The sequence below is a fragment of the Ovis aries genome, chromosome 15 (genome assembly GCF_016772045.2).
Source record: "Ovis aries strain OAR_USU_Benz2616 breed Rambouillet chromosome 15, ARS-UI_Ramb_v3.0, whole genome shotgun sequence".
Taxonomy (NCBI): domain Eukaryota; kingdom Metazoa; phylum Chordata; class Mammalia; order Artiodactyla; family Bovidae; genus Ovis; species Ovis aries.
This window is the reverse complement of record NC_056068.1, coordinates 22,356,510-22,374,730: the sequence shown is the minus strand read 5'-3', so window position 1 is coordinate 22,374,730 and position 18,221 is coordinate 22,356,510. Positions and strand designations below refer to the sequence as shown.

At 45.7% G+C, this 18,221-nt stretch overlaps 1 long non-coding RNA gene across 1 annotated transcript in view; it reads right to left on the bottom strand.

The window, feature by feature from the left end:
• Positions 1-17,533, bottom strand: part of LOC132657812 (uncharacterized) — a 34,559-nt gene extending 17,026 nt beyond the window's left edge. Inside the window, exon 1 of the long non-coding RNA XR_009596504.1 lies at positions 17,297-17,533. This is a non-coding gene — a long non-coding RNA (uncharacterized LOC132657812). The remainder of the gene's footprint in view (positions 1-17,296) is intronic.
• Positions 17,534-18,221: the final 688 nt, after the last annotated feature.

The following is an 18,221-nucleotide window of genomic DNA, read 5'->3' as shown; positions in this document are numbered from 1 at the left end:
TCACAAATTCAAAACAGCTAGGCCCACGTGCAAGGTAGAGACCTTGAAGGGTAAACTCCATTAGCTTTGGGTAAATCTGCTTCTGCTAACATATATCATAGTTTGCAATTAAGGTGTTTGCTTCTTAATGGCCTGTCTGCACCACTAAACTGTACTGTCCATGGGGCCAGTGATGTCTTGCTCACCACCTAGCCTGGTACTTGTCCCAGAGTAGGACTCAGTGAATCTCACAGAATGGATTAAATATATAGCACCAGCATCCCCGAGGAGCGACAATGATGTCCTTGGAATCTTCTCTTCCTGGTCACTCAGACCGTCAGCTCTGTGGTTAGGAAGACTGAATGTGAGGTCAAGGCCTTCCGCTCACACCAGCCCTGCTGACCTCACCTGCTTCCCACACCTCCTCCCCTCCTCCTCCCCTCGCCCACGAGGCTCTCCTCCTCCTTGGTCATCCCTGGGCCTTCCTTCCCGAAGCCTTCATGCACATCCAAATCCTTACACCACCCTCAAGGTCCAGATCAATTGAGTGCTCTTCTCCTCCACCAAGCCCCACTAGAACTAATCTCCCCTTCATCTCAAGCCCCACGTCTCATTAGCTGTCCTTTGCTTATGGTGATGATCCCTCTCCACCTGATTTTACTGCTGTTTATGTCCCTGAAACCCTCTCCCAAGGATAAGCTCCTCCAGGACAGTTTGGTTCATTCTTGTGTTCCCTCCTACCCTCCCACTTTCCAGATGGAGAGTGCCTTGTGCTAATCAATACTGATTGCATGAATGTGAGTTGTTTATAGGCTACTCAGCAAGTCTTAGCAACTAGTCGATTAGGGATCAGAAGATGTGATCTAGCAATCCCTCTCCTGGGCATCTATCCAGAGAAAACCTTGATTCAAAAAGATACTCGCACCCCAGTGTTCAAGGTGACGCTATTTACACTAGCCAAGACATGGAAGCAACCTAGACATCCACTGGCAGAAGAATGGATAAAGATGTGGTACATATACACAATGGACATTGCTCCATCGTATAATGTTCACTGAATAATGAACATCATTCAGCCATAAAAAAGAATGAGATCATGCTGCAATCGCAACATGGGTGGACCTAGAGATGGTCATACTGAGTAAAGTCAGACGGAGAGAGACAAATAGCATATGATATCACTCGTACATGGAATCTAATTTTTTTTTTTTTAAGATACAAGTGAGCTTATTTACAAAACAGAAACAGACTTACAGAGATTGAAAACAAACTTTGGGTTACCAAAGGGGAAATGTGGCAGGGAAGGGAGGGACAGGTCAGGAGCTTGGGGTGAACATACACACACTGCTGTATACAAGGTAAGTAACTAACAAGGACCTACTGAATAGCACAGGGAACTCAACTCAATATTCTGTGATAACCTAGATGAGAAAAGAATCTCAAAAAATCCTAATGAAGACATGTGTTTGTATAACAGAATCACTTTGCTGTACACCTGAAACTAACACAACATTGTAAATCAGCTACACTCCAATAAAATTAAAGTTAAATAATTTTAAAAAAGAAGGCGATGTGGAGGATGACATCATGGATTCTGGTGTTGCCATTTTCCAAGGTGGACTACAGGAGCCGAAACAGGCTCGGGAGGTAAGACAAGTCCCTTTTAGACACAAGGGGTTGGATGTGCTCTCGGAACATGCATGTGCTGATCAGCAGGTGACTCTGCCCTCCCGGGAGAGTGACCTGGCTCAGAAATCATGCCAAAGATTTCCAGTGACGTCGCTGTCTCCATTTAATGAATTAAAAAACAAAATTGGAGAAGGAACTTGCTCACACTTGGACGGTAGAAAGTAGCAGATTCCAGAAATGGACCCTACCCGACACTGCCCTTCCTGGAGAGAGGCAAGGACACAGAAGTCTCTCCCCCAGGAGATCCAGAAGATTCTAGAGATTCAAGATTCTTCTGGTGACTCCAGAGGTTGGGGGAATATCCAGGGCTAAAGTCACCCGTTTCTTGAGCCCCAAATTCTCAAAGACAGATGAGTGTAGTTGAAAAAGCACTAGGTGAGGGACGCAGTGAGGGGAGGGGAGGGTGGGAGGAACTGGGAGGTTGGGATTGACGCACTTGTTGTTTAACCGCTAAGTCACGTCTGACCGTTTCGCAACTCCGTGGACTTGTAGCTCTCCAGGCTCCTCTGTCCATGGCGTTTCCCAGGCAAGAATACTGGAGGGGGTTGCCATTTCCTTCTCCAGGGGATCTTTCTGACTCAGAGATTGAACTCACATCGCCTGCATTGGCAGGCGGATTCTTTGCCACTGAGCCATCAAGGAAATGCTATATATAATATACACTGTGTAAAATAGCTAGTTAGTGGGAGCCAGCTAATATAGCACAAAGCGCTCAGCTCAGTACTCTGTGATAACCTAGCGGGCTGGGATGGGGGTGGTGGGAGGGAGGCTTAAGAAGAAGAGGATATATGTATACACCAGGCTGGTTCACTTCATTGTACCACAGAAACTAACCCCACGCTGTAAAGCAGCTATGCTCCAATAGGAAAAGAAAAGGAAAACAAGAAAAAAGTACTGGCTCAGGAAACAATGATGCTCACTACTAATTCATATTTAACCTGATACATTTCTCTCTTGATGCCTCAGTTTCCTCAGCTGTGCAATGAAATTAAACAAACGATCCCTAAGGTCTCTTATAACCCAGCACAGATAAGTCACTAGGTTCATCTCCATCTCTCTCATGTTTTAGTACAAGTCCAGGACTGCTTCTTTTCTAAGTACTGTTTTGGATTATAAGATTAATATCATTTCTACAATGTTCGCTGTAGAAAATTTGATAAAAGAGAAAAACCCAAGGAAGGAAAGAAAGATCACTATAGTTTCACCAGTCAGAGATAACACTGGTAACATCTTGCTGTAAATTCTACTGGTTTTTCTCTCACATGTGCAAATACATATCTTTTTATAAAGCAGAAATTGGGTAATAAAAGCCACTGTTGATTGAGCATCCAATACACATCAGTCTCAGAACCAAGTGTTCTATTGTTCTGTGTATATATCAACAGTCCTTACAGCAACCCTGCAAAGTGGAGAACCACAGCTCCATTTCACAGAAGAGAAAATCAAAGGGCAAAAGAGGTTAAGTAACTTTCCTGAGGCCACACAGCCAGTAAGGGACCGACCAGAATTCCAGAATGCCTTTCACTCTTGCTTTCTGAGCCGGTGCTTTTTATTTTTTTTTAAATTTAATCCATCTTTAATATGCTCCCATTTTTTCAAATACATTTCTACCACATTATTATAGGTTGCTTGAAGATGCTAATCACACAGTCCTAAGATGTTTTCTACTTTCACCAGCATGAAGAATGCTGTTTATCTCTATCCACTCCACAGTAATTTTTCTCCTTAGGGTAAATATGTAGAGATATGTGCGTCTTAAGGCTATCGACAGAGCATCAGTTTGCCTTCTCAAAAAAACTGAACAAGTACTCCCGCATTAACCATTTATAGAAGTTTCATTTACCTGCGGCCTCATCAATGTTGGGAATTACTTTCATTCATCTCTGCTGATATTTTAACTGAAATTTCTCATCAATGAAGCTGAACTTTAATAGCACGGACCACTTCATGATTCATCTTAATAATGGTTTCTTGCATAAATCCTTGGAAGACAGGGGAGAAATGAAGGGATGAGGTGGAAGACAGGGAAAATTAATTTTATTCATTTCAGAAAACCAAGTACCTAACACATGCAGATCATGGTGTAAGACCTAAAGTCACTGAAATGGATAAGAAGGAGCAAATATTGAACGCCTACTCCATGCTCAACCCCAGGCACGCTGAGAATCATGGAGACACTAAAGGGGTCACAGTAAGTCCCCAACACATGAAGCTTCACGTTGTGGACTTTCAAAGATGGGAACGTGTGATCCATCAACGTCAGGCATGAGTGACATTGCAGCTTGCCCTCCATCTCTTACGCTGACCTTCCTCCGGCTCCATCTCCCCTCTCCTTTTTCTCCTCCAGTCAGTAACTCTTCTTGCCTGTTCACTTGATGCCAGCCCTGTATGCCAGCTGTTGTCCTGTACAACCATACCTTCCAAGGTACTTTACAGTAAGATTAAATGTTTTCTATTTTTTGTGTTTGTTTTGATGTATTATTTATGTGAAAAGTATTAAAACCTATTACCATACAGTTCTGCATAGTTGACTGTGTTAGTTGGGTACCTTGGCTAACTGGGTTGGACTTACGAACAAATTGGACTTATGAACACAGTCTCAGAACAGAGCTCGTTCACATGTAGGGAACTTGTACAATATTTACCTTCCCAGAACTTGCAGTCTTGTTGGGGAGGGGAAAAAAGCAACATACATAAAGGCATTCTGAGTTTAATTCTTCCCTTTTCTGTTCTTTTGTGGAACTGTCTTTCCACATCCAACAGGTCTTTGGGGGATTCATCGTAAACTCCATATGATTCTCTTCCTGGGTTGCCTGAGAGCCCCAGAGGCTGGGATGGTGTCTTACTCACGCTTGTCACATCATGTCAGTGAATGATTTCATAATCCCTACACAATTCAGTATTCATTGTTGTAAAAGAGTGGCAGGTTGCCATGTCCTCTCCCCACAGCCCACCCCCATCCCCATTAGTCCAGTTAGGTCTGAGAACCTCAGAAGCACAGGCAAGCACTGATCTACAAGGGTGTGGCAATATTCATTAAATTAGCATGAAACCAAACCCACCCGAATGACACGGCCAGTTTGATTAAATAACTTCCGCACTCCCTTCTACCACCAGATCCTAAGGTTTTCCTCTGTCCATTCATTTACAAGGGGGGGAGTGTACACGTAGGGGGGTTCAGGGGTCTGGGATTTGTTTGCATGCTTGCTTGCTTGTTTTTCACCTTCTCATACCTTACGGATGTCCGCAGGTCCCATAGGCCAGTGATCATCTCCTAAACATCTGACTCAAGAAATCAGCCCCTCTACACCTAGGCTGAGCAAATTTCATTTCACAAGCCCTACTGACTTGTTTTTTACCCTTTCACCTGCTGCGCTATGTCCGGCCCATCCCTTTTCCCCACTTTTGGCAGTTTCAAACCCAGGCCCGCCAGGGCTCTTTTCTCTGTCCCCTAGGGCGCAAGAGTCTTCCCTCCGCCATTCACCGATGTGTGTCATCCGTATTGCCAAAGCATCTAGCCTGCACTTGCGCATGTGCTCAGTTCTGTCTGACTCTTTGTGACCCCGTGGACTGTAACACACAAGACTCCTCTAGCGATGGGATTTTCCAGGCAAGAATACTGGAGTGGGTTGCCATTTTCTACTCCAGGGGATCTTCCCGGCCCAGGGATTGCACCCACACCTCTCGCATCTCCTGGGTTGGCAGGTGGATTCTTAACTACTGAGCCACCTGGGAAGCCCAAAGCTTCCCGACTAAATAGACATTTGCTTTACTCAGACTCTGATGTTGAATTGGAACTGAATTAATTCAAATTCTGCTTAGAATTTCAAGAGAGTTCCAGTTCAGTTGTGGGCTGGAGGTGTTGGAGAGAACTGGCTGCCAAGGCGGGACGGGAACCCACGTAAAGTGTAAGATTCAGGGGACAAGGGGGCAGGGGTCCTTGCACCCCATGCTTTCCTTTCCTCCTCTCCCCACTTCTGAGGAGCCTTCATGACACAGAGAAAAGAGGTAAATTGTCAGGAAGGCACAGTACTGAAGGAAGTGAGGGGAGGCTGTCAGTACAGCCGCCTTGCTCACAGTCCACACACCAGCCTCAGGAATGACCTGGGGCCCCTACTTGCAGCAGAGCCGTGAGAGAGGCTGTGGACAGAAAAGACCAAGAGGCCTGTGGAAGAGCAAAAGGGGGAGACAAGAGCAAGAAGGGGGATCCCCAGAGGTGTGACTGAGAGGTGTTGTGAAGGGAAAAGTGAAGCAATATTCTGCCCACGCCCTGGATGGCATCTGTATCAGCTAACAGTAAACTCTCTGTGGGTTCCTACGCCCCTCCCATGTCACCAATACAACCCCGGGGTTGTGTGTAACGCCTGTCATTGTCCAGACACGCCCTGCACCAGGTGCTGCATCGATATTACCCCCACTGAATACCACTAGGCGCTATGCACCCAGGACCATCGAGACTCCCAGGCAGAGGTTCTCAAACTTTGACATGCTTAAAAATCACCTTGGAGCAGAGCATAATGGCACACCAAGGCGTCACGTCTTCAAATCTTGGGTGGGGTCCAGAAGCATGCATTTTTAACAAGCATACTGACACCAATGTAGATGTCCTGAGGACTATGCTGGTATATCCAAATGGGATCATTCTGGAGCTCCAGCCGGGCCCTGGGAGGCTAGTGGCTTTTTTTTTTTTTTTTTTGGACCCTTGGAATCAGCCAGTCTGTTCATGTTTCAGAGCCCCTCCTCCCTGGGGAAAGCCGCTCCAGACACCCCTCCTCCACAGGACACTTCAGGGCTGCTCCATCCTCCATCCACCGCCCTCTCCTCCCCATCTTCATGCTTCTCTCACCAGCCTTCCCTCTGGGCCATTTGAAGCCCTGACTGCCTAGTGAACTCCATGACATCTTTGATCCATTCTCTACACTCTGCGATCTCTGATGAAACCCAGCTCTCTGCTGAGAACAGCACTCCTCAAGGCTACCGCTAGCCCTTCTGAACCTTGGGCAAATTAGAAGGAGGCTCCTCTGGTTTAGAAGGTCACATTGGTTAAAAGTACCCCCTAGGCAGTCCAGCCCCTGAGGACTCAGAGTGTGACTAATGGTTTCAGTCCCTCCCCTCCTTGGACAGAGTGCAAACTGTACAGACTCCAGTCTGACAGCTTCCCTGTAGCCCTTCTTGGAGATCGCTCTACTCCCCACTCCCACTGGACCCAAGGTCAGGAAGAGGGGGTGTTCTCCTCCTCACTCCCCAGGGCCATTTCCAAACCTTTGCTCTTCCTTTTCCTGAAAAAGAGCCTTTTCCCTGAGGTTCCATGAGCCTCTGCCGTTCCTCTACCTTTCAACATCTAACCTCACACTCAGGCCCAACACCCCTTCTCTCTCCTCCACGTCCGCCACCTTGCTGGGAAACTTGGATGTCCGTAGCTAATAGACACCGTGCACAAACCTCCCCAATCCCGTGGTTTTGCTTCCACTCCCTTCAGTTTCCCCCACATCCAAGAGCCTTGTCAGAACTGCCTCACATCAGACATTGCAAGCTCCAGTAGCCCAGTCTCAAACAGCCACCCTCTTGCCACGCACTTCTCCCCTGGTCTCACTCACTACATCTGCCCCTCAGCCTCACAGATGCCCACCTCGAGTCCTTCATTTCCTGCCCACCCAGCCTAGACCACACAGTTGACCTGAACCCAACTCTCACAAGCAGCTACCTTCTGCCTCATTCTTCTGAGGATGCCTAACGCATGCCATGACCTGCCTCAACTCTCCTCTGCCGTTGAAGGAAAGCACACAATTCCATCATGGCAACAGGGGCTCCCATATCAACTGGGCTCTGACTGTCACAGATCAAGGATCCTTGCCCTTGAGCTTTGCAGGTGATCTCTCCCATTCTCCTCAGAAATTGTTCCAGCCTCCACAGCCCTCTTCAAGCCACCCACCCACCCAACCCCAAAGCCCCTCCATCTCAGCAGACAACAGCTCTTCCGATCTTAATGAGAAAATGGAAGCCCTAAGATGAGAGCTTCGTTAACTTTCCAGCCCCCATCCACACCCTTATCCATCGTCACTTTTCCTTTTCCCTCTCCCGCAGGGGTGAGAGTCCTTCCTCCTACCCTAGGCCAGTCCCTCCATCTGCATTCTCTACCTTTAGAACCTGTCTTTATCAGTTTTCACGCCTCATCTTCTTTTCATTTAGAGAATACTTCATTAACTTCTGTAGTTAAACCTATGTAGATAAGACCTTATATGTTTAATACAATGTGTTGCTGCTGCTGCTACTGCTGCTAAGTCACTTCAGTCGTGTCCGACTCTGTGCAACCCCATAGATGGCAGCCCACCAGACTCCCCCTGTCCCTGGGGTTCTCCAGGCAAGAACACTGGAGTGTGTTTCCATTTCCTTCTCCAATGCATGAAAGTGAAAAGTGAAAGGGAAGTCGCTCAGTCGTGTCCGACTCTTAGCGACCTCATGGACTGCAGCCTACCAGGCTCCTCCATCCATGGGATTTTCCAGGCAAGAGTACTGGAGTGGGGTGCCATTGCCTTCTCCAAATACAATGTGTTACCTCTATACAAGTAGGAAAAAAAAATGTTCAATGGGTCTATACCAGGAGACTGTTAATTTCTGTATAACGCCAACCAAATATGTTATAAATGGGATACTGTTTCCAAAGTTGAGAGCACTGCTAATATTTCCAAAACTTCAAATTTTATGTACAGTAGGCCCCTACATATGAACCTTCAAGTTGAGAACTTACAAACATAGGAACATGCGTTCACACATCCAATCACATAAGTTAGTTCATGTGTCTGGTGTTAGCTATAAAAGCTGGGTACCTAGGATAACTTTATTGGATGAACAAGTTGGACTTATGAACATGCTCTCAGCATGGAACTTGTTTATATGTAGGGGACTTTCTGTATATAAAATATGAGTTTATATGCAAAGAGAGAGAGAACATATCAATACATTATGCATTAATAGCAGTAACAGCTTTTCCAAGTTTTGCAGTCATATCCATTTAAAAATAATAATAATTTTTAAAAGACTATGGAGAGAAGTATGGAGATTCTTTTAAAAACTAGGAATAAAGCTACCATCTGTATCAGTTCAGTCACTCAGTCATGCCCGACTTTGCAACCCCATGGACTGCATCACACCAGGCTTCCCTGTCCATCACCAATTCGTGGAGCTAGCTCAAACTCGTGTCCATCGAGTCGGTGATGCCATCCAACCATCTCACCCTCTGTCCTCACCTTCTCCTCCTGCCTTCAATCTTTTCCAGCATCAGAGTCTTTTCCAATGAGTCAGTTCTTCACATCAGGTGGCTAAAGTATTAGAGCTTCAGCATCAGTCCTTCCAATGAATCCTTTCCTTTAGGATGGACTGGTTTGATCTCCTTGCAGTCCAAGGGACGCTCAAGAGTCTTCTCCAACACCACAGTTCAAAAGCATCAATTCTTTGGCCCTCAGCTTTCTTTATAGTCCAACTCTCACACCCATACATGACTACTGGAAAAGCCATAGGTTTGACTAGATGGACCTTTGTCAGCAAAGTAATGTCTCTGCTTTTTAATATGCTGTCTAGATTTGTCATAGCTTTTCTTCCAAGGAGCAAGCGTCTTTTAATTTCATGGCTGCAGTCACCATCTGCAGTGATTTTGGAGCCCCCTCAAATAAATCTCTCACTGTTTCTATTGTTTTCCCATATATTTGCCATGAACAAAACTACCATATGACCTGATGAGCATATACCCTGAGGAAACCATAATTGAAAAAGACACATGTACCCCACTGTTCATTGCAGCACTATTTACAATAGCCAGGACATGGAAGCAACCTAGATGTCCATCAATAGATGAATGGACAAAGAAGTTGTGATACATATCCACAATGCAATATTATTCAGCCATAAAAAGGAATACATTTGAGTCAGTTCTAATGAGGTGGGCCAACCTAGAGCCTATTATGCAGAGTGAAGTGATTCAGAAAGAAAAAGACAAACATTGTATATTAAAGCATATATATGAAATCTAGGAAGATGGTAGTGATGAACCTATTTACAAGACAGTAGTGAGAATAGAGTTTTGGGCACAGTGAGGGAGAGAAAAAGTGGGATGAGTTGAGAGAGTAGCACTAAAACACATACATTACCATATATAAGGTAGATAGCCAATGGGAATTTGCTGTATGACAAAGGAATCCAAAGCTGGTGCTCTGTGACAACCTAGAACGGTGGGATGGTGTGGGAGGTGGGAGGGAGGCTTCAGAGGGAGAGGACATGTGTCTACCTATGGCTGATTCATGTTGATGTATGGCAGAAACCATCTCAATATAGTAAAGGAATTATCCTCCAGTTAAAAATTTTTTTTTAAATAAGCTTACTGGAAAAACAATGCTAAAACCAAGAGATCCTAGCGAAATACATGAGACTTTCCTCCATCAATAAATATATTAGTTCAGTCAGTTCAGTCACTCAGTCGTGTCCGACTCTTTGCGACCGCATGAATCGCAGCACGCCAGGCCTCCCTGTTCATCACCATCTACCGGAGTTCACTCAGACTCACGTCTATCGAGTCCGTGATGCCATCCAGCCATCTCATCCTCGGTCGTCCCCTTCTCCTCCTGCCCCCAATCCCTCACAGCATCAGAGTCTTTTCCAATGAGTCAACTCTTCTCATGAGGTGGCCAAAGTACTGGAGCTTCAGCTTTAGCATCATTCCTTCCAAAGAGCACCCAGGACTGATCTCCTTCAGAATGGACTGGTTGGATCTCCTTGCAGTCCAAGGGACTCTCAAGAGTCTTCTCCAACACCACAGTTCAAAAGCATCAATTCTTTGGCGCTCAGCCTTCTTCACAGTCCAACTCTCACATCCATACATGACCACAGGAAAAACCATAGCCTTGACTAGACAGACGTTAGTCGGCAAAGTAATGTCTCTGCTTTTGAATAGGCTATCTAGGTTGGTCATAACTTTTCTTCCAAGGAGTAAGCTTCTTTTAATTTCATGGCTGCAATCACCATCTGCAGTGATTCTGGAGCCCAAAAAAATAGTCTGACACTGTTTCTACTGTTTCCCATCTATTTCCCAAGAAGTGATGGGACCGGATGCCATGATCTTCGTTTTCTGAATGTTGAGCTTTAAGCCAACTTTTTCACTCTCCTCTTTCACTTTCATCAAGAGGCTTTTTAGTTCCTCTTCACTTTCTGCCATAAGGGTGGTGTCATCTGCATATCTGAGGTTATTGATATTTCTCCTGGAAATCTTGATTCCAGCTTGTGTTTCTTCCAGTCCAGTGTTTCTCATGATGTACTCTGCATAGAAGTTAAATAAGCAGGGTGACAATATACAGCCTTGACATACTCCTTTTTCTATTTGGAACCAGTCTGTTGTTCCATGTCCAGTTCTAACTGTTGTTTCCTGACCTGCATACAGATTTCTCAAGAGGCAGGTGAGGTGGTCTGGTATTCCCATCTCTTTCAGAATTTTCCACAGTTGATTGTGATCCACACAGTCAAAGGCTTTGGCATAGTCAAGAGAGCAGAAATAGATGTTTTTCTGGAACTCTCTTCCTTTTCCATGATCCAGCAGTTGTTGGCGATTTGATCTCTGGTTCCTCTGCCTTTTCTAAAACCAGCTTGAACATCAGGGAGTTCACAGTTCACGTATTGCTGAAGCCTGGCTTGGAGAATTTTGAGCATTACTTTACTAGCATGTGAGATGAGTGTAATTGTGCAGTAGTTTGAACATTCTTTGGCATTGCCTTTCTTTGGGATTGGAAAGAAAACTGACCTTTTCCAGTCCTGTGGCCACTGCTGAGTTTTCCAAATTTGCTGACATATTGAGTGCAGCACTTTCACAGCATCATCTCTCAGGATTTGAAACAGCTCAATTGGAATTCCATCACCTCCATTAGCTTTGTTGGTAGTGATGCTTTCTAAGGCCCACTTGACTTCACATTCCAAGATGTCTGGTTCTAGATTAGTGATCACATCATCATGATTATCTGGGTCATAAAGATCTTTTTTGTACAGTTCTTCTGTGTATTCTTGCCACCTCTTCTTAGGACAAAACCCCAGAAAACAGCCAAGATCTGTTTTTGTTGTAGTATCCTGCATTATTTCTTTATTAGTTTCTCAATCATAATCTGGAAAGAAAACACTCTAGAATAGAATAACCTCATTAAAAACAGCTGGAGTGGGGGTGTTGGGGAGGGACTTTCCTGGTGGCTCAGTGGTAAAGCATCCTCCTGCCAATGGGGCTCTTACCTGGTCCAAGAAGAATCCGCATGCCTCGGGGTAACCAAGCCCATGTGCCAGAACTACTGAGCCTGTGCTCTAGAGCCCAGGAACTGCAACTCCTGTAGCCCACATACCCTAGAGCCCCCACTCCACAACAAGGGGAGCAACACTGCAATGAGAAGCCTGCACACTGCAAGGGTGTGGGCTTCCCTGCTCACCGCAAATAGAGAAAAGCTCGCGCTCACGTGGCAAGATGTAGCACAGCCCAAAATAAATAGATTAATAAATAAAATTATTTTAAAAATAAAATACAGTTGTAAAAATTATCTTAAAAATAGAGAGGTAAAAAAAAAATGTCTTGGACTTCCCTGGCGGTCCAGTTATTAGGAGTCCACGCTTCCACTCCCGGGGGCCTGGGTTTAATCCATGTTCTGGTCAGGGAACTCAGATCCCTCAAGCCACGCAGCCAAATAATAATAATGTTAATTAACAGCTCTGATAAAGCATAGTCACTGCTACATAGGCACAAGATATTTTACATTCACAGAGGTAGGATACAGTGCAGGCATGCTCAGTCATTCAGTCATGTCCTGGTCTTTGTGACTCTGCGGACTGCAGCCCGCCAGGCTCCTCTGTCCCTGGGATTCTCCAGGCAAGAATACTGGAGTGGGTTGCCATTTCCTACTTCAGGGGATCTTCCCGACCCAGGGACTGAACTCACATCTCCTGTGGCTCCTGCACTGCCGGTGGACTCCTTACCCACTGAGCTATTAGGAAAGCCCGGGGTACAGTGCTGTCCCACATTTATAAAGCCAGAGGATACAATTTTTAAATGCATTTGAGACTTGATTCTGCGTTTCCAGCAGAGGACCCAAGGGATGGCTGTGACACAGCTCTGGCCCAGAAATGCACCTTCTCGGATTTCCTTCCTATAACCACAGTTATAGGTACTCACTGCTCTTCATGAACGTCAGCTAAAATCCATTTAGAAAAACAACACAAAACAACCATTGAATTCATACAAAGATGACTTGAGTGGAGGAAAGCAAGACTCAGCCTAATATTTTACCAAATCTGTCATGTCTGAATGGGGAGAGTTTCATGGAAGAAAGGAGATGCCAAGTAGCATCTGAAGAGTCTGAGGCAGAGAAATTAAAGCCTGCCCTTAAGATCCAAAATTAGGCAAAAAAAAAAAAAAAACAAAAACCTGGGATGCTGATAAAGGTAATGTAATCTGCTGGAGAGCCCTCAATGCCTGGGCAGTGTTATAAAAATTTGTCTGACCAGGCTATTTTACTTGTCCAGAATAAAGATTTGAAGTCTGGTAGGATCCACTCTAGCCTGGAGAAGATGTGTGTCAATCAGGTGAGAACCTTCTAGTCCTGTTGCCTGGCTCAGCTGATGCTCATATAATATAGGAATAGTCTGCATATTTGAAGTTTGTTGAAAGGCAAGATCCAATTGGCAGGTTCCTGGTGTTGGACAGCTGGAAAGTTGTGGATGGCAGTACCAGGAAGGGCCACAGATGGTGGGGATAGACTGCTATGCATAAAGGTTGGCTGAGATTTCTATGGTTGAAGTGAAAGCTAAATAATTCCTGAGCCTGGGAAACAGCAGGTCTGGCACCCAGACAGTAGGGCTGGAGGCAGGGGTGCATAAGTAAGTGCTGGAATCAGCTGAACTGAAGTAGGCTGAGAAAACCTGCTTGGAAGCCTTGTTGCTCAGCCAAGTATGTGGGGAGCCAATTGTTCACGTTGGATGATCGAATAATGACTTGGGTCCGTATAGAAAGCTGGAATTTGAGCTGCTGCAGACTGAGACACAAAGACTAGTGGACTCGGTTGCTGGGTGAAGATGGAAGGCTTACAGTTTAACTGTGAAAAATGGCTTGCAAAAGGAAGCCTGCTTGTCTGAACTTGTTGGAGTTTCACGTCACAGATATCAGGACAGGCTGAGACGGTTGTATTCACTCCCTGTCTTTCAGCCTCCCCTTCTCTAATATCTTCCTGCCTCTGATACTATAAATATGCTGAAATTTTGCAACGTTTTAAAAGAGAACGAATATACGGTTGCTGGGGACGAGGGGAGGATGGGAGGAAGGGATAGTTAGGGAGCTGGGAATGGACATAACACATTGCTATATCTAAAATGGATCACCAACAAGGACCTACTGGACAGCACAGGGAACTCTGCTCAGTGTTATGTGGCAGCCTGAAGGGGAAGGGAGTTTGGAGGAGAAAGGATACATGCATATGTATGGCTGAGTCCCTTTGCTGTCCACCTGAAACTATCACTATATTGTTAATCAGCTATACTCCAATACAAAATAAAAAGTTAATATATAAAACGGGGGTTGTAGACATAATAAAAAATAAATAAACAAAAGCAAACAAAAAGCATCCTTCACTTGGGTCTCTCAGCCCCGCTTTGTCTCCCTTATTCCTCCTTTACTGAAACCTGTACAACTCTTCCCACTTCCTCCCCTCCCCAATTCAATTCACTGCACTCTCTGGTCCCCTAGTCCACTCCTCAGTTGAAAACCATCAATACCTTCCTATTGCCAAATTCAGTGGGGAGTTTTCTATACTTTTATTATTGATGCACTTGACTCTATTACTCACTCTCTCTTTCTTGAAACCATCTACTCCCTCATGACTGTAACAGCATCCTCTCCACGTAGGTATGAGTTTCTGCTTTGGACCCTTTCTTCACCCACCACTTAGTCACTGGAGTTTCCTGTCAGTCAGCCGTTGAACCAGTACTTTTCCCATTCCATACAGTGCTCTTGGACAATAGCATCCACTGTGGGAGTTTTCACTATCATCTATGTTCAGGCAACTCACAAATCTATACCCCAGCCTGGATTTCCTTTCCGAAATCAGATTTGTGTATATACTGTGTGCTAGGCGTCTCTACTGGGATATTTCACAGGCACCTCAAACTAGACCTGTCTAAAGCTGAACTCATCGTCTCCACTCTTATCCCAAACCGGCTCCTCCTGTGACCCCCATTAGTCAATGGCACATCCTCCACCCGTCCCAGGTAAGCCGGACACCCGGAGTCATCCTTAACCCCACCCTCCCCTCAGCAACCTGCCTCTAGGATCTGCTCTTTTCATTGTCCTGATTTTTAACATCTGATCCCTCTCCTCCATACCCTGCACCTGCTGATGATGAATTGTGTGGTAATTTATCATCACTCACCTGGACTATTGCAACAGCCTCCTACCTGGATTCCTAATTCCAGAGATTTCACTCTCATATCCGTTCCCAACATAATTGCTAAAGTGACTGGTCCAAACCCAGATCTGGCCATGTCACTCTCCTGCTTTAAGACCCCTTGCCTATAGGATGGAGTTCTAAATTCTTGGTGTGACCTATAAGGCCTCCCATTATGTAGCCGCTATTCACTCTCCAGCATCAGCCCCATCAATCTTTGTCTTGAACATTAACTTTTAGTAATCCCCTGTTTCCATCACGTCATTTCATCTTCCCCACTTCTGTCTTCCAGGAGCATGTACCTCAACTTCACCCACTTGCCTGGGTCATATCCCCCCATTCTTTAAAACAGCTCATCCACTGTTTACTCTGAAAAGCAATTTTGTCTTTCATTTGTACTCCTAAATCATCCTGTGCTTACCCCTATCTTAGCATTTACCCATTATTTTGAAGTTATCTGGTTTTGGCCCTACCTCCCAACACTAAACCAAATTCAAAATGAGAGATTGAAGGACTTGCTTGATGGTCCAGTGGCTAAGATTCCATGCTCCTGAAGCAAGGGGCCTGGGTTTGTTCCCTGGTCAGGGATCTGGATCCCACACGCCACAACTAAAGATCCCTCATGCTGCAACTGAGGCCTGGTGCAGCCAAATAAATAAACAGATTTTTTTAACATATGCATCTTTAAAAAAATATCAGGAATCGAGTTCTGGGTGCTGGTCTGTGTGCCCTTCCATACTGAGCACAGTGTCTGACACATACTAGGCACTCAAATAACAATTATTGAATCGATTGTCACAGCAGGGCAATGAGCCTGGTACAAACAAAAACACTCAGACTCGAATAGCAAGTCACATACTACTGGTAGGTGGGAGAGCAGCAACTTGAAACCAACTTTAAGGTCTGTGCTCCTTCAAGCACAACCTGAAAACCATAAGCTAAGTGTGGAGATGGAGATGAGAATGGTGGGTCAGGGTACCAGCCTAGGAGTGATGCTATATGTGAGCAAACTAGGGAAGGTGGGCATAATTCTGTGGGCAGAAGCATATAGTCCTGAGACCCTGGGGTTGCTGGTTCTAAGGAGAACCCTGATGTGATAAACTGTCTGAGCTACCAGGTAGATAAATCCAGATGCTGGGCCTGAGGCAGCCAGTCTCCCCACCAACACACAAGTCGGTGCTTCATGGCCATCTTCTAAGTCCTGCACTTGCCCCCCTCTCTTGGACACAAGCCTCCAGGAAGTTCCTAGTGTAGATCAAGACAGAGAATATCCAGGGACTCCCTGGTGGTCCAGTGGCTTAAGGCTCCATGCTGTCAATGCTGACAGCCCAGGTTCAAACCCTGATCAGGGAACTAGATCCCACAGACCGCAAATAAGAGTTCACATGCCACTACTAACAATCCGGCCTGCCTCAACTAAGACCTGGCACAGCCAAATAAACAAATACACTTTTTAAGACAAACTTAAATATGCAAAAATTATGAGAAGATAAATAAAAGTGGACCCATGCAAACAAGAGCTGCTGTGTCCCTCGCTCTTTCCAAGGGAGTTCCCCATCTCTCCCCACCACTTTCCAGCAGCCTGCACCCACGACCTGAAGCAGAAGGCCACCAACCAAAGGAGTCAAGTGGTAGAGGCTGATACAAGCTGAGGAGAGCTCAAGTCCATGACCACACAGAACGAAGGCAATATTCCGAGACAGCAGTCAACAAGGGGAGCTGTTAGATGTAGCTAAAGGCCCCACACCTGCACGATCAGAACACGACCCTCCTGACCCTGCAGGATGACTGCCCTGGACCAGGAAGTCACAAGGGCATGGGGCTGGAACAATACCAGAGAAAGAAAACTAAAAATATCTCTGTCTACAAAGCACAGGAAAAGGCGGCAGAGGGTGTGGATAACAAAAGATGAAAACAGAGTGCTGTTCCCTGGTAAAATCCACGTCAGACAAAAGCGAAGAGCCCAAATGACCTCATGAGCAAGAACCTGGCAGGTATCCAGGGCAAGAACACCCAGCCCTCTGTCCTCACCCGAACGCCTGGGGGCCAAGCCAGCCTATCACCTTCCCTGAAGGGTTCTAGAGAGCTCGCATCCTGTCTGGGGAAGGAGTCTGGGGCAGCCCCAGCTCTAAACCTTATGTATCATTCACAGATGGAGACTTTCACACTCCACTCACCATGCTGCTTCTGCTCTGCAGATCGAGATGAAGGTGCTCAGTTTAGGAAGTTTCACAGGAAAAAGGAACTTGCTCTCCATCCTCTTTCCTACTTCTTCCGCCCCCCACCCTGCAGTCAATCAAGCGCAGTTCCACCCCGGCTCAGCTGCGGTGATGAACAGCTCATGACTAGCTGGACAGGCTGTGTCCTGGAACCCGCATGAAGCACCCACGGCTCTGACTCAACTGTAGTTGCTCAAGGAGGAGCTCCCCTCTGGAGGAACTGTGGGCAGCTCCCAGGCCCCACCTCGGTGGACTCTCTCCAAGAATAATAACAACTAGGGAAGCAAGACTTTACTGAGTGTCTCTCTGTGCCAGGCACTGTGTGCCACACATATTATCTCATTAAAAAGCTCCCAGCCACCTTATGACCTGGGTGCTACCATTATCCCCATTTTATGGAAGATGAATTGTTAGAGCAATGCAATATATTGTTCTGAGGTCACCTGGATGGTGAAGGTCAAATCAGGAAGGCAAAAAAAGATCTTTCTTCCCCACTTCAAAAATCCTGCTCTTAACCACCCACACTGAAGGGACCATCTTCCTTGCCCCTGTGTATAGCTCTTTTTCATTGTATGGACTGACTACGATTTTTCCCTTTTGGTAGCTGCCCAAATTTTCAGAACTGCTTGGTTTCCCATTACAGTTTCCCATATATGAAAATCATTTTTTGGAAGTGATTTGGAAGTGATACCAGGAACATAAGTATTGACTGATCATTTGAAGTGTTCAGACATCGCGGATTTTTGTCGGTTTTGTTTGTTTAGTTATTTATTTGTCAATGGTTCCTCTGGGCCTTCGTTGCTGCACACAGACTTGCTCTAGTTGTGGCGAGCAGGGGCTCCTCTTTGTTGTGATGCGTGCGCTTCCCATTGCGGTGGCTTCT